We start from the raw sequence: 20287 nt of genomic DNA, 5'->3' as shown, positions 1-20287 counted from the left end.
TGAAGTCTGCAAATAGTAGACGCATCTGTTAAGATATTAAAATAAAGAGCGGAATTAAAAGGAACAACTCATCTCTTTGCATTCACATTAATGCATTCTGCTAAAATGCTCAATCAAACCACGAATGACTTTATCTTAAAGAATGCTGTTGCCCTTTTTGACTTATTCATGCATCTAAAAATGTTTTTTTTTTAATTTAGTTTGACAAATTTTTTGATTTATTCATATCTACGGTAAATGATGCCTTTTTAAGTACTCTTAAAATATACATAAAATATTTAAAAAAAGCAAAAAACTATTTTTCGAGAATTCAATGCTTTGTGAAAAAATCTTCCTGCCTATTTTTCTAAAAAATCTTCGCCAAGACACCAATCCGATCAGAAAATAACTTCTCAACAAACAGTTTTCTAAGTATTCAACGCCCATTTTGTAAAACCAATTAGCCAAATTGGTAGAAGTGTAAGAATTGTAGTGTTTAGTACAAAATAACTGAAATCAATATTGGTAAATGTTTTGAGTATAATTGAAAAAAAAAACATAAAGAATAAATACAAAATTTTACAATTATTCAGTATTCATAATAATAGTAATCCATGAAAATTTAAGTTTTTTTTCAGAAGCTTAGTTTTAGTTTTGTGAGTTTTAGTTTGTTGTTAGTAATTTGTACACAAAATGTAATGTGTTGTTCGAGTTGTAAAAACTCATTTCAAATTCAAAGCAAATATATTCATAAAAACCACTTCAAAAGATGTATACATATGATCTGCGACCCTGTCTTAAGTCTTGCGTATGATTATTGAAATTACATAAGGATAACTAAACTTAAATTTTTAGGGATATTGTAGACTTTCAGAACACTATTACACTCTTAAAAATAACCCTGCAAAGTTAGAAAAAAAACAGGAAATATTAAAATGATTTTTTTTTTCTTTCTAAATGAAAAAATGACCCTTCTGGGTCAATGTAGATTCAAAAAGAACATTAAATTTCCCTTAAGATGAAGCCGTTGATCATTTTCGAAGAAAATTGATCATCACTATAAAATATTCTGAATTAATTTCAATTTAACGAATTTCAGCACCAAAAGGAATCAGCATGTGCCGGTTGTTGCCTTCTTGAAGCCACTGAAAGAATTTTTGATCTAAATCAAATGTGCTTCAAAATTTATAAAATTTTGTGGCACAGTCATTGACGTCTTAGTTGGCAATCATTGATTAATGACGATTTCCATAACTTTACAAGGAATGGGATAATCGTTACCAAAAGGAATCAGCATGTGTAGGGCACTATTCTAAACAACTTGTTGAAGGAATTTTGTCAAAATATTTGAAGCGACGCAAAATTTATATCTTTGAACGAAAAATCATAACAATGATGGAAGTCTTCACGTTAAAATGACATGTTCCAAAAAAACTACAATCAAGTAACGGAAAATGGAAGAACTTTAAATTTTTTTTAGTGTTTTTCTCCATGAAAAATACGTTTTTTTTCGGAATTCTGAGTACGCCATCAAATCGGGCGTCTAATTTTACATGAAAGTCCCTCTGACACCAAATTTCTATCTCATCACCGTTTCAGGCTGCAAATTATTGAAAAACACCTCTTTTTTCGCATGCTCAAAAATGAAAGGGGTCGTACCGCCCGTCCGTCACGAGGTATCAAAAAACGACCTCGGATTCGTGATCAGGGACAAAAGTTGAAAGTGATGAAAAAACCTGGCCGATGCCAGATTTGTTTTTCTCTCAAACAATTTCTTTCGAAACAGGCCAATCATGCCATTCTGCCTACAATCTCAGTTAAAATTCCACACTCAACATAATCCATCAAATTCCACCGATCGCACCTCTTTAAACTATATTTTTAGAGTTTTCATGTATGCATTCTAGTACGTGCGCGCCCTAAAGAATCCATACCGCTCCGTGCTCCGTGGGCATAATTGATGTATCTAGACCACAAACGAGTCCCCAATTAACTGTCAATCGCAGGGTGGCATCAACATCGCCATGACGGCTCGCTTCGTCATCATCGCAGATCGTCGCACGGCAAAATGTTTATAATTAAATTTGATTCATGACCGCCATGAATCAGCGCCTCAGGAAGAAAAGAGAAACAATTGTTCACCAGGGCGCAAGATGGACGCTGCCGTCACAGAGAGTGCGATGTAACGGTTTGAAATTTTAAAAATAACCTTTTTATTGGTACAACCCGATAAGCGTGTAACAACCCAGTGATAAAAATGCACTCTTTGACACCTCGATGTCGTGCAGTTTTGCGGACAATGACTGTCAACTCGAGAGAGTGTTACGTCTGCTGTGTCTGTGCTGCACGTTACTAACATTTGTCGTGACACAAGAGGAACGGGTGGTGGGCTTTATAATTAAAATTATAATGAAGATAATTTTCTTGTTTTTAATAGCACCTCCTGTGGCTGTGTGCATGTGAGTTGTGCTGTGCGTGTTGTTGTTGTGGTGTATTATTCCTTGCGGTGCATAGTTGTGTACTTATACAACGCAAGAAGATGTGCTTTTTTTTCTCTTGTCTAGTTGCAACTCTGTGTCTTCTCCTATGGCAACAACTGCCACGGCAGTTAGTTAACGGTTCGTGTAGTGGAAAGTTGCCTAAGGCTACGGGGAAAAGTGTAACATTTGATATCAACCGCAGTGCGTTAGGGGTGTCGTATGTTAGGAAAAATGTTTTAGATTTTTTTATTTAGCATGAAATTCACATGAAATCTCTAAATAGACTTAGAAACACATCAAAAAATAAAACTAAATTTGTTCAACAAAAAAAAATGAACATCCCCGCCGTGAAGCGCCACCAAGAGTTAATTCTTGACGATGTGCTGATTAATTTCGCAGCGAGCACACGTCCTCCCTTGCTCACTGCCATAACCAAACCGTCAACCATAAGTTCATCAGAGAACGGCATGCAGATGTCAACCGCATCGCGCGTCGAGCTTGTGAGAAAATGCCGCAAAGGCTCAGCAGCAGCATTATTATTTCTGTCTTTCTCGTGCCGTCAAGATTCAAGTCATTAGTGTGTTTGTGTGCGTGTGTAATGCGGAAGAATGTCACGCACTTTTTTTTCTGACAGTGCGTGGTCGCATTTTTTTAGTCGGCTGTGCATGTATAAGATTTTAACTTACGCAAAATTGTAAAATAATATAACATTAAAAAAGATTCACTTCGAAACAAAACACATTATAAAGCAATTTTTATTCCAATTTTGACAATAATTCCTCAAAGAGTTTATTTAATTTTAATTAAGTCTATACTAAATTTGGTAATCAAATAAAAAGTTCTTTCATATTACTAACGAAACATTTATCAAAAAGTTGTGTGAATATTTTGGCATGTTGTTTTTAAATCAATTTTACATTGAGAAAAAAATCACTCAAAACTTGAATTTGATTCAAAAAATATTTTAAAAAGCGTTTGCCACAGTTATATTTATTGGTCATCAGAGAACTGATTGTATCTATAAATTCATGAAAAAACTGCCAAATATCTCTGAAACGGTCAAAAATGCTCAAAAGAGCCAGAAAGGTTGGGCAGGCCTTTTTTAAAGGCTATTTGTGGTCCAAACCTGGCCGTACAAAAACAATTACGAATTCCAATTCTATCTGCATGTTTCATGACAGTGTTGCCAGATTATCAAACATTCAAAACTAATCACAAATGCCACTGAAAAGCCTTTCCAACTATTTGAAAAAACGAAATAGTTTTGTTTCAAACATGTGGCCTCAAAAAGTTCAAGAAATTACATCGTAGACTTTAAATCTTAAGGCCCCTAACTGTTTAACTCAAGTTCATGCCAAAACCAATTGAATAAAAACCCACGTAAGAAATCGAGAATAAGTTCGAACATAATTTTATTGCAAATAGAGAAGCACCGATCCGTATATGGGTAAAAGTTCAAGATCTGTTGTCAAAAATTCCAATGCAATTCATCCCGAATGTTCAATAATGTCTGAGCCATACTTTTGTGCTTGAGACAGTTACAATCCAAACTCTATAATCCGAATACCTTGGAACAAATTCAATTCGTATTATCGAATCAGTAACGCACAATTTTTTGCTGTCTTATTTTAAATTGTCAAATCTCAGAACCTTAAACTATCCTAAAGTGATTCAGAATGTTTAGATCCAAGATCGCGGTGATTATTTTTTACTAAAATACGACTTTCAAAAGCCCTAGACAGACCTTCAAATATTCGAAACTTCGAATAATCGAGTCTGGACTGTAACAGTCGTTTCAATTAGCGTTCTCAAATTTTCTTACTCTAATACATTTCCATTTTAGAAAGAATACAAAATATCAAAGACAAAACAGTGTTGCCAGATCGTCAAACAATGGGGTTTTTCGGTTTTTAGAACAGTGTTGTCAGAACATCAAGATCTTTTGCTAATACAGTGCCAGTTAGTTTTTGGCAACACGACTTTTCGACACGTTTCCGTAGATTGATGCATGAGCCTAACTTTATTTTTGTTCTAGATTGTTGATTGAAAACCAATCTACATCTTTGCCCAATAATGAACAGTTTAAAAATGACGTTGATTTGTTGACACGCAGAAATGTTTGGAAAATTCGTGTAGCCAGAAACGGGATGGCATTGAAAAAAGGCATTAAAAATGTAATGAACTGCAAGCTGTTTTTTGTCATCTGCATATGCATATACAGCAATTCCCTACGAAAACAGCATGAGTCGAAAGAAAAGTTCTCCGATCGGGCTCAAAATTTTTCTGGGAGTTCCTTGGCTGAAATAATTAGACCCGTATTTTTTTGTTTGGCCATTAGGGTGACCTACGCCCTGTTAGGGTGGTCCAAAAAATAGCAATTTTCGTAGATATTCGCAAAAACCACTTTTTTTCAAAAAATCATCCGATTTTAGCTGTCATAGACGCAAAAGAAAGGTGATTAGTTTGGCTATTTGGAAAAAATAGTAAGAAGTTCCAAAAATCTAGCTTAACATTTAAAAGGGTCGTATGAAATCTTAAAATGCTGTTTCGAATGTCTCGGGACCAAAGAGTCCTATGTCTGAAAATATTTTTATCGGATTCCTCGGAAAATTTCACACAACATATTACAAAATGGTGAAGTTGTTTTCGATACTCTGAGATACGATTTTTTGAAAATAAAAACTAGGGTTTTCGACGCGCCACGCGCAAAAATGGGAAAATGACGAAAACGGGAAAAAATCGACTTTTTTCACTAAAACTGCGATAACTTGAAAATTTCAGCGATGACCTATACATGTTAGGCTACCAAATTTTTTGTAATTGAAATACGCATCTTTTGGTACCCTAACATGTATAGGTATCGTCATTTTCAAGTTATCGCAGTTTTAGTGAAAAAAGTCGATTTTTCTCATTTTCATCATTTTCCCATTTTTGCGCGTGGTGCGTCGAAAACCCCAGTTTTTATTTTCAAAAAATCGTATCTCAGAGTACTGGAAATATAACTTCACCATTTTTTGATATATTATGTGAAATTTTCCGAGGAATCCAATAAAAATATTTTCAGGCATAGGCTCTTTGGTCCCGAGACCTACAAAACAGCATTTTATGTTTTCATACGACTTTTTCAAATGTTAAGCTAGATTTTTGAAACTTCTTACTATTTTTTCCAAATAGCCTAATCACCTTTCTTTTGCGTCTAGGACAGCTAAAATCGGATGTAATGGCGTGGAGATATGATTTTTTGAAAAAGTGGTTTTTGCGAAAATCTACGAAAATTGCCATATTTCGGACCACCCTAACAGGGCGTAGGTCACCCTAATGGCCAAACAAAAAAATACGGGTCTAATTATTTCAGCCAAGGAACCCCCATTTGAGCCCGATCGGAGAACTTTTTTTCGAATCATGCTGTTTTCGTGAGGAATTGCTGTATATATATATATATCAAATTGCATAACACCTATCGTTTATTTGCGTCACAAATACCTGGCTTCCAAATTCTCCACAGCAAAATTTGGCCCAAAACCCAAAACATGCAAAAACACAATTCTTTTTTTTACAGCCCATAATGTCCCTTCTCAGTACTATGACCGCACGTGTGTACGTACGTTTCTTCCGCGCTATACATGTGCGAGCCAACTAGAGAGGAAAAAAAAACAAAAGTCCAACCAAAACAGCAGCAAACGTCACTGCCAATATATCATCACCGATTGAATGGGCACCAATGCGGGGACCAACAACGCCGGAATGTCCGCACCAACCAACCAACGAAACGCGCGCCCGTCGGTGTGGATGTAACGGACAGTTGGAAATAACGAATGTTTGTGTGTTTGTGTGCGACATGCATAAATAACCGTTTTTCCCAATTTCAGTACAAGTCATTTAGAAGCGTCCTCTCACTGTACGAGAAAAATCGCTGACCGGATTTAGATGCTGGTGCCGGTGGTGTAGGAGGTGGGTACAGTAACGGTGGGAGTACGCCATAAATTTCTGATTGTACCATAACAAACGTCACAAAAAGTACCACCGGACAATGGAGTGGCTTTGTTTCGAAAAAGAATTGTCACAGGCAAACAGACATAAATTATTGCACAACTTTGTTTTAAATTCATCAAACACTTATGGTACTTCGTGCGCGAATGTGTGATTGTGTGCGTGCATACAATTTCAAGCAACTGTCAAACGTTAATCAACTGTGGTGAATGTGAACTGGCCGTGGTGAATTTCTGATCATTCAAACTGACTGTTAAATTGTTAGTTGATGGATTTTGAAAGAAATTTTCATCTGTGACATTGTCTTCAAAAACAAGCCGGAAATCCATTATTAACATAAAAAGGCAACCGTTTGTTTAGTTTTTAATTTGGTAATGTTCGTGAGAGCGAAACAAAATTTGATAGCATTGCATACCTTTGATAAAAGGCGTCAAATTAACGAGGTGTCACTATAGTTAAGTTTTGTCAATTGTCAATAAAAAATACACTAGTGATGTATAACTTAAACGAGCGTAGGTGTAAAAAAGTTTTAACTCAATACTGTTACACGGTACTCAAAACAATAGCACACCATTCCAACAATCAGCACCACCAGCGCACAAATACAAATCAAACACCAAAATGAGAAAAAATTCCAACTTGTTCCAATAAACCCCAACCTGCCCATTCCACCACACCTGAAAACTTTACCGACCGCCATTTCACTGAAAAAAAAACTCAAAGGCAAAAAATGGCCTCGACCATAACCGATATTTCTCAGTGTTTTTTTTTTACTCTCGCTGCGAAAAGACATAAATTTCACCATCGTTTACATAAATATTGCCTTTTTTGCGACGGAGTTTTTCACCGAAAAACCATCGCCTGTCCTTTCCATTACAGCAAAATTGTTCGCCCCCCCCTCTTTCGTGCTTTTTCGGCAGTTTTTTTTTCAGTGGAAACCTCTCCTGCTCTTCTTTCTTCTCCTTTCCCTACTCGCCCCAATGATCGATGTCATTGATTTATGTGATTTTTATTATGAATATGAATGTGCCTGGGTTGGTGTGAGATCTATTTTCGGAGGTTATGAGGATAAAACATACAACACACACGCACACTAAAATGATGCATGTGACAGCGATAATTGCAGGGCTTCGGCAGTTTGGCGAAGCGAAATTGATGTCTGCTATTAATCGGTGCAATCGGTGAAATTATGGTGAAGTTAACAATTCACTTCGGATAACCGAATCTTGGAAAAAAATGCTTTTCGTTGTCCTATTTTTGATAGTCAGGAGGTTAAGTATGACCCATAAACTGTTCTTAAATGGTTTAGAATTTTTAAATTCAAGATGGCGGTCAAAACAGCGGGGATGGAAAAATTGATTTTTTAGTTCAATTGGCAGAATTTGAATACGATGTTTAAAGTAAGAAAAAAATCATGATTCGATTATCCGAAGTACCATACAACCCTTCGGATAATCGAGGCTTAGTATAATGGGGTCTGGACTGTAGTTCGAAGAGCAAATTTTGCACCTCTGATAAAAGTCTTGAATGATGGAGATTTTATGTTACAATTTCAAATTTATTTATTTATTTTCATTTTAGTTAAAGGTTTGCACCTTTCGGGTAAAATTCCGTGTTTGCAAACAGAAACTATGCTTAAGTTCATATGCATTTTCATCACTTTTGAGTTATTGATGCAGTTTGGTTCCTAAAGCCTAAAGCATCCAGCCCTTTGCTCTTGAAATCAGGAGGAAATCCAATTTTTCCCTGAAAACTTATGTGTGGGAAAAACTTATGTTGCGTTTTCTCAGCTTGCTGTTTTTTTCATTTGGGACATTTATGCGTACAGTCCAGACTCGATTATCCGAAGGCTTTGAAAAAATTTCACTTCGGATAATCGAACCACGAAAAAAATGTTTTTTCGCTGTCTTATTTTTGATTGTCGAGCTTAAGTGTGACCCCTAAACTATACGCTGAAGTGCCCGAGCAGACGGAAATAACGTGGGAATAACATTTTTTGTTATTTGAAAATACTAGGCCAATAACATTTTGTGTTATTTATAACAAGATTTGTTATTCGCCGTTATGATTTTTTTGTTATTGGATTGTTATTGTAATAACAAACAATATTCCCAAATTGTTTTGACTATCAACCAATATCAAACCAATAACAAATTTGGTTATGATAACATAAACTGTTATTAGGCTCTTATGCAAAAATGGATTTTGCAAGAATATTCCATAACATTTTTTGTTATTTTAACAGTATTTCGACGTCGTCGTGCTATCTTGTCGCACCCGCCATTTTGACGTTCCGAGAAAAACGCGTTTTAATGTTTGACCTTGAATAAACAAAAACGTGAGCACGCAATGTAAACAATAACAAACACGTTTTGTTTGGCTCACCATTCTGTGCATTGTCCCACAGTTTGGTTGAAGTTGGTTGCTGGAGTCCCGAGTTATAATTACAAATGTTTACGGTAGTCTAGCTTGTACGTGCGACAAACGCATCGTGACTTTCCTGGCCTGAAATCCCTTTGGCCTTTTGTCGCACTTACATCAATTTTCATGTAGTGACAAGATAGCACGACAAGATTGAAACTACTTTCATATGTAAAGTGACAAAAATGCACGGAGATTTTTCGTTTTTTGTTGAATATCTCAGGATTGAAATCGAATTTTGGGGATCTGTGAAGGTCAAAAGGTGAGGCATTGTGAGCTGCACAAAATGGCGTTCTTAACTCAATTTGGCCCAAAATGCACGTACGACAAGTTAGCACGATGGCGACGATTTGTTTGCCCGGGTGATTTACTACTTTTTAATCCAAGATGGCGACCAATAGGGCGGTGACGAAATATGCATTTTATTATTTAATAATCAATCAACTATTCAAATATGACTGAATGGGGTCGCAGAACTCGAATTTGATGTTTAAAACACAAAAAAAAATAAAACAAAAAAAAATTTTTGTTCGTGATTCGATTATTCGAAGTCCCATACAAACCTTCGGATAATCGAAACTTTGGATAATCGAGGCTTCGGATAATCGAAACTTTGGATAATCGAGGCTTTGGATAATCGAGTCTGGACTGTGTAAGTTAACTGTTGGAAATTTATGTATTTTACACACACACAAAAAAACTCTGTTTTAGTTGAAAAATACACGCTATTTTGCGTCATTAAAAAACAATATTACAAATTATGAAAATTGGAGTGCATGAAAGAATATTTGGGGTGAAAATTTTAGTTTTTTACCCTAAAAACTGTAACTGTAGTTTGAGTCTTTTTATACTCATACCGCAAATTATAAATATACGGTATTTTGTAAAAGTTGTTGACACTTTTTAAGTAACTACATTTAAAGAAAAAATAAGCAAGAGTTTCCCATGTTAGAGACGACATTCCTAAACAATCAATATCTGACATAAATGAAATAAGCAGAGACAAAAATCATAAGAAAAAGTAAGATCATTGCAAATAATTTCTTTTTTTGAAATTATTATTATCGAAGATAAAAATAATGAAATTTACCACCACCTAAAATATTTTTTTTTTCAATCTTCGATTTGCTACATATAAGAATAGACACTGGATTTTGTTTTATAATGATATTTGTCATGATTAATTTAAAGACTTAAAAGACTATAATTTTCAAGGTTTTGCTACATTTTACATACCTTTGTTTTCAGCAAAATCAATTCACTTTTTTTCTGACGTCTAGAGTTTTCCCTCCTTTTTTTCCTATACACTCACACTTTTTTCTCCTCACCAAAACAGCGTCCTTCTGTCTGTCTTATGGAGAGGGGGGTGTAGGCAGAAGCTGCACACAAACACACACTTACACACACCCCAGTTCAGCACAACAAACAACACTTGACAGCATTCAACAACTTGCTTCTTGGGACGAGAGGGCTTGCTTCCTCCACCGAGCGCCGCGCCGTCGGCAACTCACCAGCAACAACACTTCAAGGCCGCAATCACAATCATCTCTAAGCTCTTCCCTTTCGTCTTCGTCTTCGCCTCTTCTTCTTCGAAGAATGACAGCTCGACAATGATGGCGGTGACCTCGATTTTATCTTCTTTTTTCTAGGTTCACTCTCTCACGAAACTCTCACAGGTGAGTAATTGTTTTCATTAGCACTGTTTTCATCATTTGCCACGCGCGGACGAAGATCACTTATCATAAAGTAATCCCACTAATCATAAACTTCCTTCCGGAGGTTCCGGAGACCCTTGTGCGGTCGTCTTTTGCTTCTTCTTTTGGAAATTGATATTTATCGCTGCAAGTTTGCTCTTCCGCCTCACTCTCTCGGGAACTGTTTATTCAATTAATTCTGTGAGCTTCTTTTCATTTTTTTTTCACTCTCTGTTCGAAGATGCCGCCGAGAGGGGAACGCAAAATATTGATGATGGGGATTATTTAATAAATTTCACCGCGCGCTGTACCGGTTATTAATAAGATTAATCACGTTTTCGGCGCCGCCGTCGGTTTCGTATTTCTTGGCCGCGCTCCTCGGCATCAACTGGCTTGCTTGCTTGTGTTGGTTTTGGCGATTGTTTTGGCACATATTTCGCGCGCGCACGCTCACACTCACACACGCGCACTCGTTTCTTTTGTTTGACTTTACGATTAGCGATAAGTTAAAACTTTTGTTTTCTTCTTAGAAAGGACGGTAATATTTCTTACTGTTTCTAGAATCTACTGTTTTGCTTTTAAAACTTTACACAGTGTTGAAAGGTGAGAGAGTAATTTTTCTTTTTTGTTTCATTCACAACCGATTTGAGATTTGAGTGGTACGATTTGTTCGGCTCTAGCAGCTTACAAAAGTGTACACACACCGACACAAACACCGAGTTAAAAGTGGATAGAAAATGCTGACCGCTACTGTACACACCAAAAAACTTCTATTCACACCGGTTAGACGCTACTTATCGATTCTAACAACTACTTAACGGCCATCTTACTTTTACCCATTTCACAACTGTCAGATTGATTCAGACCTGACGCGCCGATCACGCCGATTGAGCTACATTTTCACGGTGACGAAGAACGCCTAGTGCAAGAAATGAATCCGCGCGCTGGCAACACTGACCAAGATGGCGGCCGCACATCGCACTTGTTTCACGATTTCACGAAATCGCCACACTCACGCACCGTCGGAATGTTACTTTTGTCTCGAAACGACTTGTTCTTGCTTCCCTTCGGGAAAAGAAGATTATTTTTAATTATTTAATTTACTTTTTTATAGCCTCTTCCCTGTCGCATCGCTGCTGGCCTGTCTTCCGAGTGTGTCGTCGAGAATCGACAGCCGGCGGATTTTCCGTTTTTGTGGTGATTGTGTAACTTGTTCGTGTGTCCATTGTTATTTGAGCTTGAATTTGTGAACAGCCATTTTCTCAGAGGGCCTTCGCCGTTGAGCGTGTCTGAAATTGAAAAGAAACATAAATTTGTGGTTAGAATTGAAGTTAGGACGGTTTGTTTTGGCTGAGGAATCAATTTATCGAGGTCTAACCGTGCATCTCCATCGAAATATAACATTGTAAAGGCAATCAATGGGGACGCATGGTTGCCAACCAACCAGGAGTTGAGCACAAAAGTTAGACGTTTCACCTCCCTTTGTGAAACTTCTTCGCCAGTGTTTCCAGCCGACAAATCGCCGTTAATGGCCGTAAAGTGCCACTGATCAACAGAGCGGCAAAAATCAAAACCATTTACGGCCCTTTATGACCCTCGGAGCAATAAACCAGACACAACTTTTGGCGTCCTCTACATAGAAAACACATCTTGCGTAAAGTTGCAAACTTGGAAGTTCCGGAAGCCCGAAGAAGCCGACGACAATAGCCCAATAATAATGGTTTCAAGACGACACAACACAACGACCAACTGCACCAATAAACCAGGGCCAGGACAAAAATGGCTGTTTGTGCCGGAAAGCCGCCAATCCGGCATAATTCTCCTCCCTATAACCATAATAACAATACCTCGGGGTGCGGCTATTAATAAAGTCATTATCTTTATGTGACCCAAACCGCAAAGGCCAACTTGCCCCCCTGGTCTGGACTACCGGGTTTGGCGTTGGGGTCACCTACGCATTTGATGGGGAATTAACCTTTAAGAACTTTAAAATTTAAATACTATGAAGTTTCGAAGTCTAATGTACTACAAAGTAAAAAATAAATATCTTGGAATTAAAAAAAAATAACTGGGCTCAACGGAGTCGGAGTCGTCCAAGTCAGGTATTTTGGGGGACCTGGAGTCGGAGTCGGAGTCGTAGAACTCAAATAGCTGGAGTTGGGGTAGGCCTAATATTTATCCCGTCAGTTGAAACTTGTTGCTGTGTGTGTAGAAAAACATTAAATGTTTCACAAAGGTGATTTGTATGCTTTTGCATGCGGTTTATCATCGTTTTGAATTCCTCACTGAGGTAAGGCTATAATCCTGCTCTAAAACTGAACTTTCCACATAAAGCTCGTAGACCCAATCCGGCATAATTCTCCTCCCTATAACCATAATAACAATACCTCGGGGTGCGGCTATTAATAAAGTGATTATCTTTATGTGACCCAAACCAAACCTTCATGTATACTTATCGACTCAGAATTGAAAACTGATCAAATGTCACAGACAGTCTGTGTGTCACCAAAATTCTCACTCAGTTTTCTCAGCACTGGCTGAACCGATTTAGACCAACCTGGTCGCATTTGGCTCAGTTTAGGGTCCCGTAGACCAAGTTTCAACAAAATTTAATTTTCGATAAGTAGTTTAAAAGTAAATATACAAATGTGTTTTAGAATATATCCGGATGTTAGATAAATGATCTCAAACTGCACCATGTTATGTATAGGTAATCGAAGGACCTTTCAAATGAACCCAAAATTTTGAAGTTTGTGTAAACCTGTTCCAAGTTATGACCACTTAAGTGAAATTTATGTACTTTTTTGAAGCTGAATCTCACTGATTTGTATGTTAACTATGTCCGGATCCACCATCCAACCCATCTATGGATAGGTAACCGAAAGACCTTTCCAATGAATCCAAAATATTATCATCTTCAGTACTTGACTTAAATACAATCATCTCTGACTGTCGAACTTTTCGATATCAATATTGCTCCAGTAGTCAATAAATTTTTCAGTCCCTTCAAGAAGCATGCTTTGATTTTGAGTTCTATAATTTGATACCTCCCGCTCTCGATGGTCCCTTCAATATCGACAACAAGAGAGTTCACTGTAATAGCAATTTCAAAACATTTGAAGTATTGAAAATACAGTCGACTCTCTGATTGTCAATATCAAGGGACCGTCGAGGAAGAGAATCATCAGTTTACAGAACGATGCAAAATGAAGACTCGATTGAAAATATGTTTTTCTTGGTACCCAGCTATAGGAGAGAATCATGGCAACGTCCAGCAAACAAAAACAAACTAATGTCAAACACCCTTCAAAGCATCGTTTCGCAAAGAAAAATGTCTATGCAAGCCATGAGATAGTGACAATATTGACAACCGGAAGAGATTTTAAAGCAAACAGAATCCAATGGACCGTCGAGGAAGAGATCCTTCAAGCAAGAGTAAATATCGAGGAATAAAGCCAACCGGAGTATGCAGTTTGAAGGGACTGAAGAATTCATCGATAGATGGAGCAATATTGACATCGAGAAGATCGACAGCCAGAGAGTCGACTGTATAACTCTTATTTCAAATTTTCAACTATTAAAAAACATCTTTTACATGATGTTCAGCATTCATATTTTGTATGTAATTACAAATAGTCAAAGTGTTATGACGAAAATAAATGCTCAAAATTCACAAAAAAAAAAAAAACAAAAAATATCGAGCAATAGAGACCACAAAAACCACAAAGTGGATGGTTTGTTTATGTTTTGTTGTTTGTATCACAGATAATTCGTAATTTTTTTTTAGAGCAATAATTGAATACAGTTCAGACTCGATTATCCGAAGGCCTCGAAAAAAAATGACTTTGGAAAATAAAATCTTCTGATAATCAAATCACAAAAAAACGTTGTCTTTTTTTTATTGTCCAGCTTAAGTCCCGGTAAGCGGTGATGAAATATTGAGAAAATAAATTAGGTTTGAAAGTTTTTTGAAGTTGTGTTACGAGTGATGGAGAGGGGGTCAAAAATCTTTTTTTTGCGTTATGTAATAAAAGAACGCTTCCTTAGAGTCTGTTAGAATTTATAGGTCGGGGTCAGTGATGATTGTAGCTGAAAACCGGAGCCGTAGTTGGTGTCGGCTAATTACAGAAAGCCGAAGTCGGAGTTGTTTAAAATATGGTCCGACTCCGCAGCAATGGAAAATGTGCAATCCAAGATGGATTTTGACAAAGAACTCAAAGAAAGAATCATACGATTTTGGGCAATTTTGGTATCAAACATCATGGTTTTTGACACTGCATCTTTTTGCAACGTTCTTTGTCATGTTGGTCATGTGTGAACATAACCAACTGCACCTTTTGAGATAAAAAAAAATCTAATTTAATCTAAATTTGTACTTTAGTAAAATTTCGTTTCGCCAAATGAATCATATCGACCTGCTGCTAAATTTCCACCCAGTCACTCAAAGGTTAATATCACCACAAATCCTTTTGCGTGAGCTCACAGGACAGCTGCGTTTACGTTTTGTTATTTTAATCCTTCTTCTTCACAAGCCCGTTCCTTCCCCGTCCCGGGAAATTGATGAGTCCATTTTCCTCAATGACACCAGCTGTGTGCGTGTGGGCAGACGAAACAAGTCATAAAATAGGATTAATGCACATCAGCGATAAATTATTGACATGGCCGATTGGGACCCGCTTGGTGTGCGTAGGGGGATTTACTAAGGGGGAAACCCCTGGACGGCCCTCCGGGCCCATAATACCCATCATTATCTCTCTATTGTACCTAAGTGATTGGACAAGATACTGTGGGAGGAAATTCGAACTGAGCGATAAATGGGGTTGGAAGAATGACTGGCAGCACTGACCCTTGAGGGTGGGAAGGGGGAAAACAGGAAACAATATTTTTGATGTCCTTTGAAGAGGTACAAATGGAACATTTCGCAGTGATTGTGCGTGGGTGGGCAACATTGTACGATGCAATCGGATATGTTCGATAGACATGAGCAGGGAGAGAGAGAGCAGCTATTCATTGATAGGCTATTTGTGGAGTTGGATTATGGGGCTGCAGGGCAGCCGGATTGAATGGATGAACAGTCGGACAAACAGGCACGTTTCGAACGAAGAGATGAAGACAATCGAGATGATTCCGTCGACCGACCTCATGCATTGCATTGCCTGGAATCGAGTTTATCTCTGTTGGACAGTGGCGCACGTGGCATTAGGTTAATTAATTTAGTTGGGAGGAAAATCTATCGAATGCGATTCAACATTGTACATGGAATACAAACCAAAAACAGACCAATGCATTGCAATGATCAACGTTGGAAACAAATTCATCAGCAAAGATTTTTGCGGTACACTCAACAAGAAAAAAAAAACTTGGAATCCAATCTTCGCAGATTCTTAGACAAATCTTAGAAAAAAATCAGAACTTAAAAAAATGACCTGGTCAAACAAGGGCACCATAAAAACCCGATTTAATCCCACCTGGGGTGAGAAAGAGCCTTTCTTACTAAAGAATATATCAATGGTAGAACTTCTTTCAATTAATAACATCGACTTTGTTTATTTATAACGTCAGCACAAAAGAAAGTCTTATGATGAAAGCATAGTATTATGATGATATTATGAGTATTATGAATGATATGATTTCCGAAAGAAATAAAAAACGCAATATTCACCAAAAGAATATTTTTAATCGTACAATATGTTTGTACGTTTCTAATCAAACAAGCGTTTATGACAAACGCGATCATAGCAAGCTTCCCAACAACGCACACCGCGGTTTTGGTTTTCTAGTTTCGGTACGAGCTCTTTTGTGTGACTGTGTTGGTGTTTTGGTTCATCGTACCAGCGCACCAAGACAAGCAAACCCGAGGTACAAGTGAACCGCGTGTGCCGCACGGTGCATGGAAGCTAGCCATTCAACTTCTATGAAAGTGACAGAGTCAGAGATAGCAATTTTTAACAACCGCACCACTACACACTCAATCGCGAGAACCTTAGGAAGAAAGCCATTGGAGTCGCCAGCATTGAACACTTTGAAAACGATATAAACGATGAAAAGCTTAGAAAGCTTCTATTGGAATCCAATGAACCCTGTTAAATAAACTTGCAAAATCACGAAAAAATGAAGTCTACATTTAGGCGATTTTAGGAGCGCACGGGAAAAAAATAGTTGTAGCCGGATGAATGTCCTATGTCACAAAGGTTTTTGCATAAACATTGGACAGTTATGCAAAAACGGACAGGGCAAAAAAACCGAAAAGCTACGATATCTTACATATTGAAGGAAACATCGGTAGACAAGCTACTACAAAATGAGTATATGTCGAGCCACAAAATATATGCGCCAGCATTCTCGCGCCAGTATTCGAAGCTAAACTTGACAACGAATCGTCGAAAATCGATGCAGTGTGATTTTTTGTCGATTTTTCCGATTAAATTTCATGCTGAATCGACATATTTACGAAGATGGAAATGACGTCCTGCCTTAAAGTAAAACCTATACCTTTCTTTAGTAAGAAAGGCAAAAAGTAAATCGTTCTAAAAATTGATCGGGATTGCCGATCGTTGTCGAATTTGTTTCAGATGCTCACTCATGGTCTGTACTAAGAAATTTCGGATAAAATTGGAAATGAAAAGTGTTGGCGAAGGTCACCAGGTGGGCTTTTACCTTTTTTTAGGGATTTTTTTCTTTTGGTAGGCTAATCAAATGGCTCTAACTCCAGAATCATTTTATGAATCTGGATGAAAATTTGGGAGGTTGTAGAGCTCGAAAAATGCAATTTTTGAGATAAATAAAAAATATGAAAATGAAAAAATTTACCATATTTTCATTTGAAAACTGTGTATTTTGTTGAAAAGTCTGCCCGCATCCGAAAACAGATGGATATTTCGAAATTTGCGCGGCAACTCGCCCAGGTTCAGCACACTAGCTTTCATCTGCATTTAGAAGAATCGAAATCGGATATATGGGAGCTGAGAACGGCGCGACACAAAATTTTGCAAAATTTTAATACATACGAACATCACTCGACCTCCACGGAATTGATTTTCTCAAAATTCGAGGGTTCGAGATAGACGAGTTCTGTCAAGGTGAATCGATAGAGCGTCGAAAATCGATGCAGTGTGATTTTTTGACGATTTTTCCGATTAAAATTCATGCTGAATCGACATATTTACGAAGCTGGAAATGACGTCCAGCCTTAAAGTAAAACCTATACCTTTCTTTAGTAAGAAAGGCAAAAAACATTTTTTTTCATAAAATATGCTACAAAACAGTTTTTTAATGTTGGATCATTGTTTAAATGTTGTGTTTGGTCCTGTATGTGATCTAATCCAAACCCCGCTGGCTGGCAGCAAAATTATGGTAAAGTTTAGTTTGTATAAGACTTGAGTAATGCTGATACAGCTTAGCCCAATCCAGGGTATAAGGAAGGTGGCGTTAGCCTTCACCCTGCATCCAATGACTTATTTCAAATGCCTGAGAACCTGGCGGTAAAATTCCTAGGTCATTGGGCATTGACTGGCCCAAAAATCTTGCCTAAAAGTATTTTAAAAATATGATCAGAATAAGAATTGCTTGGAAACAATTTTTGGGAGGTGGATCTGTGGATTGTTAAGATAATGCGTTTTCAACACTAATTCAGTGATTTGAAAATCTTATATGAATTTTTATATCTTCCACAAAAGATCAAATCAGTGCTTATTCCAACGTCCATGTCTTTTCTAATTAGGCAATCGCTTTCCACCACCTGACATGACCCGATAAACCTCTCCATTTCTCCACCCCTAAAACACATAAAATAATCTCAGGTCATGTCGGCCCTCCAACGGATTATGCAAACGTTTGATGTGACCGGATAACGACTATTTGCCTTCGAGGTATTATTAAAATCAATTCATCTTCAGCCTGGCATGCAACATACATGTACTACATTTACTCATAATGCCTCGAGAGATAGCTCATCCCTCTTTCTTCTTCTTGATTTTGCTTATACATCGTTCGGAGATAATTTGACCCCGCTCATGTATGTTGGTGCCTCCAGCAAGTTACGTTCAGAGTCACAGATACAAAGACGTCAAAATTGTAGCTATCTCTGTTTTCTGGTTCACCGCTGTCCCACTCAACAAGAAATATCTTTGCAAACGTCACTTCAGTACAAAATTCGCCCACCTGGCAGCGCTAGTGTTCTCCACACATTCGCACGTCTTCTTGTCTCGTCCAATCGCAGATCATCGCAGGGGGGGGTGAAGGTGCGAAACCGGACTGATGAACCCATCCTCTTCCTCCAACCAGTCCAGGCAACCGGAACAGCGTCGAAACGTGTCCGGGGCCGTTAATTAATTACATTTACATAATTTTGCGCCGGACGCCATTCAACGCGCGGTTCGAAGGGTCGTCTCCTCCCGATCTTATCCTGGTAACGAGCGCCGGGAAGTTTTTTTCTTTCGTCACGAACCGCCAAAGGGACACGACGACGACGACGACGGCTCTCGACGTATGAATACAAATCAAATTGTGACTAACCTTTCCTTCCTTTCCGGGCGCTCCGGTTGTGGGTATTAGGTATCAAAAGTTTTTTTTCTTTTTTGCTGCTGGGGCTTCGTTATGGGAAAAATGGGGAAAAGGTGAGCAGGGTGAGGAGGAAAATGTATTTTTCTTCATATTCTTGCAAGAAAAGTTTGCTCGGCTTATCAAATTAGGATGACGCCAAAGAAAGGCTCTTTAGAGTCACGGAACATGTGGGGGCTGTACTGAAGTTTTGGTCTGAAGAAAGTTTTTCAACAGGACTCTTTTTGAGGACCTGTAGTCGGAGTCAGAGTCGACAAATTCGGAGAAGCTTGAGTTTGAGTCGGAGTCGGAGCTGCAAAAATTTCAAAAGTTGGAGTCAATAGAGTTGTTCGGAAATTGGAGTCGGTGAAGTCGGATCATTCTGAAACCTGCAGTTGGAGTCGCCAAATCTACAGAAGTCGTAGTTGGAGTAGGAGTGTAGGAAGACTAGGGCGCTCTCATTTTGGTTGTACAAACGCATCACACAGAAAAAAATAATGTAAATTTGGAAGCTTTAATTTTGGAAGGTTGAATATTACCTCTTTTATGATGTAATTTTACCTCAATTTAGACTGAAAAAGTGACATTACACCAGAAAAGTGGTAAAATTACACATTTCCAGAGGTAAAATTACACCTTTTTTCTGACATAAAAGATGTACCCCTTCCCAGATGTAATATTACCATGATTTTTTTTTCTGTGCAGAACCGTTTGATTGCAAGAAAGTAGCATGCATGGAACATTTCCCGCCAGTTCTGCTCCCTATTTTCCCGTAACAAAATCAACCCCGTTTGATCATCGACCATGTGTCACTACCATAAAACCCATCCCAACCGGTGTAATCAGGCAACATGTCAAGGAAGCAGTTTCGCTCGTTACACTATTCCTACCTGAAGATTCACAAAGTATATAGTTTCGAGGCAAGTCTCTTTGCCTCATCATTCCGAAAGTCATTACTTTTGATGAAGTTTGCCTGGAACTCGGCGGAAAACTATTACACTGGAGCTGCTGCAAGCAGCTTGACGAAACTATCAAAATCTATCAGAAACATTTTCAATTTCATCGGAGAAGCTCCCTTCTCTTCCGACCTTAAGCAGCTGCCGTTGACTGTCGAACGAACTGTGTATCTCTAGGATGGTGCATTCCGCTTCAATCTGAAACTATAAGATATTTATTTCCCTGAGA

The 20287-nt window shown here is 37.9% G+C and overlaps 1 protein-coding gene across 1 annotated transcript in view; it reads right to left on the bottom strand.

Moving 5' to 3' along the window:
* Positions 1-20287, bottom strand: part of LOC6038022 (serine-rich adhesin for platelets) — a 330641-nt gene that overhangs the window by 276119 nt on the left and 34235 nt on the right. Inside the window, 1 exon segment of the mRNA XM_038249661.1 lies at positions 10107-11853. The gene's annotated coding sequence lies outside the window, so the exon portion shown is untranslated.

Source organism: Culex quinquefasciatus, chromosome 1 (assembly GCF_015732765.1).
Source record: "Culex quinquefasciatus strain JHB chromosome 1, VPISU_Cqui_1.0_pri_paternal, whole genome shotgun sequence".
NCBI lineage: Eukaryota > Metazoa > Arthropoda > Insecta > Diptera > Culicidae > Culex > Culex quinquefasciatus.
The sequence above is the reverse complement of the archived record's forward strand: the minus strand, read 5'-3'. Positions and strand labels throughout refer to the sequence as shown.